Source organism: Nicotiana tabacum, chromosome 19, assembly GCF_000715075.1.
Source record: "Nicotiana tabacum cultivar K326 chromosome 19, ASM71507v2, whole genome shotgun sequence".
Classification (NCBI taxonomy): domain Eukaryota; kingdom Viridiplantae; phylum Streptophyta; class Magnoliopsida; order Solanales; family Solanaceae; genus Nicotiana; species Nicotiana tabacum.
Window position 1 is genome coordinate 21,181,403 of NC_134098.1, and position 9,209 is coordinate 21,190,611.

Genomic DNA, 9,209 nt, shown 5'->3' on the forward strand with positions numbered 1-9,209 from the left:
GAAAGGGTGAGTTTATTTGGGATAAGAAATTTATCATCTTGGAGGAAGTAGATAAGAAACTAGTAGTTAATAACTAACCTGAGTTTTTCTCTTGTTTGTTCAGTTATTTTATTGACATAAGATGCTTCGCATGTCCATTGTGAATCAGATGACTCTATTAGATCAAATTCCAAGAGTTCTTCGCACTCCTTTTTTTTACGAGCTGGAGATGATCTGGGTTCATGCCTGAATGACTGGTTTTTTTGGATTGATGTATTCATTCTTCTTGAAAAGGGCTTGATAAAAAACTCTTCGTTCTTCCATATTGGTATTTTACGTTTATTCATAAAATCTTTGTGGGATTCCGCACACGAATGCTCAATGAGATTTTGTTTAATTTCCTTGATTTGGTCGTCATTGGTGATTTGGAATAGCCTTGGAATTTCAGAATAAGGTTTGAACTGCTTCTTAAAGGTTATCCCGTTAACCCTCATTTGGAGTTGTTCTTTTAGTTGTTTGAAAATGTCGAATCCAATAATAAGGTCTTTTCCTAGTACATCAGACCCTATCAGCTTGGTTCTATAATTTAATCCTGGATACAACTCAATCGTGATTGGGTGATTTGTGATGACTGTAGTGGTCAAGATCCCATTTAATGCAGTATTGAAATCTTTGAAGTGCGGTACCCATTGTTCTTCGGGGAGAACAACTAAATTCATGAGTGAACAAGCAGCTTTGTTGTCAATGAAAGCAATGGCCGGAGTTGGTTTATCCCATTTAGAAGGATAAACTTTAAGTTCCACATGAGGGGTGACTATGAGAGTGTTGATCTCCTCTCAGATTTTAGCTGATGGTTCTGAAATTTGGTAGTGGTCATCACCATGATCTTCGTATATATCAAGAGAGAATAAAGTTTCTTCAGTGGGTTCATCATCCATAGTGAATATGGATTCGAGGTCCTCTTCTTCTCCGAGATGTATGCCAGTGTAATCTTTAATTTCTTCAAGAAGTTTGATAGATCTTCTCAATTGGGGACAATTTCTTGCGAAATGTCCAATCTTGTGGAAAATGAAGCATCAGTTCTTTTTGTGAAAATTTCCTGGCTTCCTTCGTCTCAAATATTTTGTGCGTCTCATGGACCTTTTTCTATCATCTTTAATTCTTGGCCATCTGAACCTTCTGAATCCTTCGTGTCGCCTAGGTGTGTGGCAAGAATATCTTGATCCAGTGATTAGATCGAAACTGCAGCATGCTTTGTCAAGCACTGGATTGTGTTGGATAATTTGTTTTAGGGCAGAGCGCTTTGTACAAATGTCCTCCAACGGGACAAAAATAGCGTGCCTGATGTAGCCGACCTGTGGGACTGTTATTGACTGAAATGCTTCTACAATGATGGTCATAGTTCAGCTTGCTAACAACTTTGGAAGGGAGGAGACAAAGGCTTGCTTCGGGTTGATGTCTCCGCCAATCTCAAATATATCTTTGTCATTTTTTTGAAAATGCATGTCAATCTCATTTCTGTCAAATGACACATACTTCATCTTGAAGAGCTGTCTTCGCATCTTTTCTTGTCTTTAGTCAGTATCTCCACAAAAAACATCATCTAGGATTCTGATGTTAAAGGCAAAATCTTGGGAAGTAAAGGACAGTATTTTTGTCTTGAATCCCAAGTGAGTTCCACCAATCTCGGAGGATTCCTGAGAACCGTGAAGTGAGTTCTGACAGGATGATATACTTTTCTCGTTCCACCAAATATTTGGTCACCATCTAAGTATAGAAGTCTTGGATCCTTTGAGGCCATTTTGAAACCTTGACGTCATCTGAGGTAAAAGTGTGAAAACTAGTTCCAACTGGTTTTGACGCTACGGGCTCATGTTTTCTTTCTAGGATTAGTTCATCTGTCATGCCTTCGTAATCCTCATCTACCTCAGATATTTCTCGGTCTCTTGGCTGGTTCACAAATATTGGGGGAGAGTCTTCTTCGGAAGAGTTGGTAGTGGATTCATTGCTTGATTGAGAGCTATCTTCTATTGTATCATCATATGCTGAATTTTGAGATTCCGACCATGTTGTATCCCCTTCTAACATATTTCTTGGTTGGGAGACATAGAGGTTTGGAGCCTTCGATCAGAAATCATTAGATTTTTGGTATTGGACCCTTTTGAACTTTCTCTGTGATATCGCCTTTTCTTGGGTTGTTTCTGGGCCGCAAGAGCATCTTTCTTTTCCCAAACCATTTTTTGCAATATCAAATTAATGTTCTTCTTTTAAGGGTTGGGTGAAAGAAATAGGATTCTCCGAGGTAGTGAAAAAATTAGAAAAGGTGTGGTCCAATTTAGGCAGGTATTATGGTTGTGGCAAATAGGGAAGAAGGTAGGCTTTGAAGGAAAACTTGGGGTCTTTGGTGACCTAAAGCGATCATTTCTCAAAAGTTAAATTTGTTACCTGATGAAAATCGTCGCCTTTTGTTGTTGTTGGAAGAATTGAAAAAGTGAAATTACTGACGGACAAATCTCATATTATAAATTTTTCAATCTTTGTTCCTGGACTTTGATTAGTTTTGCATGGTGGGACGATGTCTGCTCCACCTTATTCTCAATTATTTCCACTTTGCTCATCATTTTATTTTGTATATGGGCCATATTTTTTATGGTGTTGCCAAAGTTGTTTAGCACTTTATTTTGACAGATTGAATTTTCTGATTGCCAGTTAATTGTTGCTTCAATATCACTTGTTGGGGAGTTTTCTCTAGTAGGTAGCACTATATTTTTCTTGGGCATTTTTGGAGTATGGCTGATACCCTCTTTTCAAAAGGTTGGAGTGAAGGAAAATCTTGGGTATGACTGAAACTTGAAGGGCTTAGCATGGATATTTGTGATTGTGTGGACTTTGGAATTTTTTGAGTTGATTATATTTTAGGTTCGGGTGGCTTTTTGGACATTGGGGCATTATGATCTAATGGTGGTTTGGGTTTGGGTGTTATTTCACTATCTCCCCATCTTGGAGTAAATTTTTATGGTAATTTTGCCTATTCTTGGGGTTTGTAACAGACAAAAAATTCATATTTACCTGGACGTCTTAGTGAGCCAATTGAAGGATCTTTATTTTCATATTTAGCTCGAAATTGCTTTTCAGTGATTTTTCCTTTTTTTCTTGGTTTCAGGTTTTGTTTTGTTTAGGCCAAATCTATTCCAATGATACCGGTAGTGTTCATTAAGATGCTCCAATTGGGTCTTCAAAAAAGTCTTGGCAGTCGCAACAAAGATCCCATGGGAAGTGTGTCGTAAAGGGGCATTCGAACCACCAAGCACCTTTACCTTCTTTGTGGACATGTTTGATCTAGTCATGTTCTTCCATGATAGTTTATATATTTCAGAAGGGTTCTCTTTTAGGGTCAGGGTCTCTATATCTGGGTTGAAACATTTGGTAGAAAAAGATGGTTTTATTGAGTTTTTTAAGATGAGAATGGTCAAAGCTTATGGAAACACTTTTGTCATTTCTTTTAGTAAAAGTTGGCTCACCAGATTGCAGAAATTCCTTTAGTTCTCTTAACTTTTCATAATTTGAGATCCAGGAATCAGGAAGGATTTTAACGAGCTCATCTCTTGAAATTTGTTTGGTTATTTGGGTGCACATGGTGTTTCCTTTGGTAGCATCAATATTTAAGAGTAAAGTATTTTCTCCTCTAGGAAGGCAGAGATCCATGGCATAATTTTGGACCCGCCACGCCATTTGATGATGAAGATGGCTTGGATAACATCTTTGGCCTGTGGGGCTTCCTGGATTTGGACTTGGATTTTTAATGCTTCAGTTAAGTATGGATCATAAAAGGACATGCTGAAATTTAGAATGATAGTTATGAAGACCGTCCCACCATTTAAGATAACTTCTGCAGTACCCAGATTTGCATGTGGGTAGTCATAATATCTTGTATCTAGAAGAGAAAGGAGAGCAACAACAGGTTGACCCTTTCTTCCATGATATGTCAAAGAGATTCGGATAACACCAAAATGGATATGGGTAAAAGCATGATATCTCCATTCTTTGGGAAAATCATCTAGGATTTGAAGGATGATGAATTGTTCTTCTCTAGTTGCAAGAATAGGAAGCTGGTCAAGTTTTGAGGCAGCAACATATTCCTTTACTCCTTTTGGCCTGCTCTGGACTAAAGAACGAAGTTGGGACCATTGGGTAAACGATTTTTTTAGCAAAAACCGAGTAAGGATTTATGAGGGGTAATTCGATGGAGGTTACGTTTTGTTCATCGAGTAGGATATCTACTTCATATAGGTAATCATATTTTTTTGGAGAAAGTTATATATAGAGTAGGGGATATATTCATTTTTGCCAGGGAAGAGGATGATGGAAATGACTTGGACATATTTTATAAATTTTTCCTCCCTTCAAAAGGATGGGCGGGCTCTAATACCACAGTACTGGGAATAAATTAAGAGACTACAAAGAAAGCAAACTTATTTATAGACATAAAAGTTTCCCTAGAAAAGGTATGACTTTGCAACCCGTTAGGGATGGCTTGCCAAGATGGCTTCAACAACCAGTGAGGGATGGTTTGCCAAATAGGGGCTAGGTTCGACAACCCATGAGGGATGGCTTGCTAAGCTACACTAAGAGTTAATTTGCTTATAGTCTCAAATGTTTTCCAGCAAAGGGGCTGGCTTCACAACCCTTCAAGGATAATTTTCCAAGCTACACAACTCAGAAAACGTTTGTACTATAACTAACTTTAGCTGTTATAACTCAAAATATATTCGTACTACAACAAGCTAACTTTCTTAGAGTATTCCTACTCTATTTTCATATATGGACCGACCTTTCCATCCATTTGAAAGAAAGAACATGAGAGAAATTTAGAAGGAACTCATATGTAATATATCTCAATGATTTTCAAAGGTTACAAGATGATCTTACAACTAATACATTGCATTCTTTATATACGGCTAGGAGGTTATTACAAGACAAACTTATATTATAAAATAAACCTATCTTACATGGAAAACCTATCTACAAGTGGGTTCCTTTTGACATGTGAAGGACCTTTTGCAAAGTGACTAATATACACTAAAAAGCTTTTGAAAACATGTGAAAGAGGTGAAATATACATGGTAAAGCATGTGGAAATATGTGGGAGCATGTTAAAGTAGGGTGCTTCATGAGACAAAGCATGTAGAAGCACGTGAAAGTGGAGCCCAGATAGTATGGAAATATGTAAAATTTTGTCTTGGTATGGCTAGATGAGTTTTAGAACTTTTTGGTAGGTAATATGGGATTAAGGTGAGATTAGTAGGGATTTAGATTCAAATTCTTATGATTATCTGGCGTTGATTCTCTGGCTTTGTCTTTTATGCATCTTCTCAAAGGTCTTGTGTAGTAATGCCGGGAGCTTGATGATCCTACTTCACTATGTTCCTCCACTTTCAAGAAAATTCTTGCAATAAAGAATGGGATTAAGAAATTCAATTTTATTTCTGATTCACACAGAATTTCTGATATAAATGGATATGACGTCCTTCCCAAAGATGATCCAGATAAATGCAAACATTATTCCTAATCTTTAGATTCTCAAATGGGCCCAATGGTTCTCTCCATACAAGTTACAAGTCAAGCATATCAAAGGAAAGGTTAATATTCTCGCATATTTTCTGTCTCGACCAGAAGATTTGTCAAAGAGATTTTTCCCAAAGAGGATGAAGTCAAAAGAAAATCCTACCAACCAGATCTTCATGTTTTAAAATGTGCCAGGAACCAGTTCATTAAATCCAATGGATCATCCTCCGGAGTTTTTCAACCTCATGAATCCCTTCGATCCATCTATTATAATAGAACGGAGAACTTATTATGAGCTCCAGGTTTTCCGGCAACATGGAGGATGCATTCTTTAGCCTTACGGGGTTAATTCAGAGTATCCATTCTTCCATATATTCATAGCACAAGCCAAGGATTTTCCCCATGAACTTTTATAGTTTTTCTGGTACTTACGCAATCAATATTATATTTTCATGAAATTCAAGTGCAACGTATTCAAGGATTTTGACGACATTGAACCTGCTCTTGAAGTATTTCTATTGTGGTTGAAGCCTCAAAGATATTGGATAAAATATTTCAACGATTCCTACAAAGCAAAGATATTCATGTTCCATAGGCCAGTGAAGATTATAAATAGAAAGGTCCAAGCGCAAGCAAAAGTATCATCCTGGTAAAAAATTTTCGTGTCTATTTTATCCATGGAAGAAGAATATAGTGACGCATAAAGAATTATCCTCCAGCAAAATAGGTGTATCCCATGAGAAATATGGCTAAAAGAATAGACGAGCTGGAATTATACCAGCAGTCATCCTCATTGGGAACGAGTCCGAGAAGTAGCAAAGGAATACCAGACCTCTTAAGAAGTCATCCGAAAAAAAAATTAACTCAGGACATCTCCAGATTAAGATACGTATTAGATCTCACAATCCAAAGGAGAAGGAACACAACGAAGTAGGATCGTCAAGCTCCGGGAATTACTACACAACATTTTTGAAAAGATGCCTAGAAGACAAAACTAGAGAATCAACGCCAGATAATCATAAGAATTTGAATCTAAATCCCTACTAATCTCACCTTAATCCCACATTACCTACTAGAAAGCCCTAAAAATCCATCTAGCCATACCTAGATAAAATTTCACATATTTCCATACTATCCGGGCTCCACTTTCACATGATTCCATTTGCTTCCACATGCTTTGTCACATGAAGCACCCTACTTTACCATGCTCCCACATACTTCAACATGATTTACCATGTATATTTCACCTTGTTCACATGTGTTCAGAAGCTTTTTAGTGTATATTAGTCACTTTGCCTAAGGTCTTTCACATGTCAAAAGTGACCCACTTATAGATAGGTTTGCGATATAAGATAGGTTTATTTTATAATATAAGTTTGTCTTGTAATAACCTCCCAGCCCTTTGTAACCTTTGTAAATTATTGTGATATATTACATATGAGTTCCTTCTAAATTTCTCTCTTGTTCTTTCTTTCAAATGGATGGAAAGGCCGGCCCATGTATGAAAGTAGAGTATAAATACTCTATGAAAGTTAGCTTGTTGTAGTATAAACGTTTTTTGATTTATAAGAGCTGAATTTTGTTATAGTACATAAGTTTTATAAGTTGTGTAGCTTGGCAAGACGTCCCTGAAGGGTTGTGCAGCCAGCTCTTTTGCAGGAAAACTTTAGCGACTATAAGCAAATTAACTATTTCTGTAGCTTGGCAAGCCATCCCTCACGGGTTGTCGAAGCCAGGCCCTATTTGGCAAATCATCCCTCACGGGTTGTTGAATCCATCTTGGAGAGCTATCCCTAACGGGTTGCAAAGCCATCCCTTTTGTAGGTATACTTTCGTGTCTATAATTAAGTTTGCTTTCTTTGGAGTCTCTTATTTTGTTCCCAGCACTGTGTTATCTAGTTTAATTGCATATCTTCTTTATATGCCAGATTTTGACTCAGAGTATGGTAAGTAATTTTATGCACCAAGGTGGTTCATTCAGTGATTCATGATTTGACCATATTACTGTTATGTACTTGTTGAAATTATGAACTCTACAGGTGATTAGCGAGTATTATTTATAATTCTTGCTTCTATTACCTTATCGAGGTTAGTTATGATACTTGCTGAGTACATGGGGTCGGATATACTCATACTTCACTCTGCACTTAATTGTGTAGATCCTGATATCGGACCCAGTCACAGTAGCAGAGTTTTTCCGAGCTGAGTTGTTCGAGAAACGAGGTAGAGCTGCATTTGCAGTCTTGGCGTCTCTTTCCATTCGTACTGTTTTCTTTATTTTTAGACAATATTGTTATTTAGCTTTGCAGACTTGTATTTGTATTTTAGAGCTCACGACTCTGTATTTACCAGTTTTGGGGGATTTTTCATGTTTTATCGTTCTTATGTTATATTTGAAGGCTTTAGACTTGTACTATTTTGTTAAATTCTATTATTATGTTTTGTGTTGTTATGTTCGGCTTGCCTAGCAAGTGTGTTAGGCGCCATCACACCTAATTGGTGGATTTTGGGTCGTGACAAGATCATGGAAAGTCTACCACAAGTCCATAGTAATTATTGATGACTAATTTTGGCCCTCCCTATTTCTAATTAACTTATTACGCTTCTTGATGAACAATGACATAATAAAGTATTTTTAAAGTTATTATTCAAATTACCTATTTTTTCTTAAAATATGTAATATATAATAAGTAATAATAGCAGTTAAAATAATTACTAGTATTAATCATATGCCTATTACAGTTATTATAATTACGGTTATATCACCTCTATTATATTAATTAATTAACCAATCAGTCTTTTTTAATTTTAATATATGTAGCTATATGGTACTTTTACTATTTTGATATTATGAATTAGCCAATAAATATATATATATATAGTAGTTTGATAATTATACTTCATTATATTTTATTGGGATTAAAGAAGTTTAATTAATTTAATTATGAAAAAGGGATTAATATTTAAATGGGATTAATTCCATTTTTAAGCTTCCCTCTTTCAAAACCCAAAAATTGGCACAAAAAACGCCTTGACCCATCCAAGCCCAAAACCTATGCAGAAACCCTTTCCTACTTAGTAATCCATGTTAATTCCCCTCCACCAATCACACTTTGCCGATGTCGGCATCTCAAAGCCACTCACAAAATAACCACAACTCACACGAAGCGTTGATCACATTTATCACTGGTCTGGATTAATCCAATGGCTCCCGTTTTATCTCCAATTATTATTTTCCTTTTATTTTTAGACCAAAATTCCTGAGTTGTCGTTCCATTTCATATGACGACCCACGTTCCTTCTCTCAGTTTAAAAATACCTAATCCCTCAAACCCTAAATTTTCTACCCATCCACCAACTGTTCCCATTCCCTCTTTCGGTCATTTCTCTCTGTCATCCTCTCTTCTCTTAAACTTCTCTGAAGTTAGCACTAATCAATGCAGGTCCACTTAGAGATCACTATGAGACCACCATTATCACTATTAGCCGAGAATCTAGCCTAAAACATTCCCATTGTCATCATCTCCTTTCAAATCAAACTCCAAAATCCTAGCCTCAAACATGAAAGCTACAGAATCTCATCATCACACCTTCATCCATTTAAATCCTCCATTAAAGCCTTGCATGCACCTCCGAATTCAAAAGAATCTCCGATCTTAGCATGA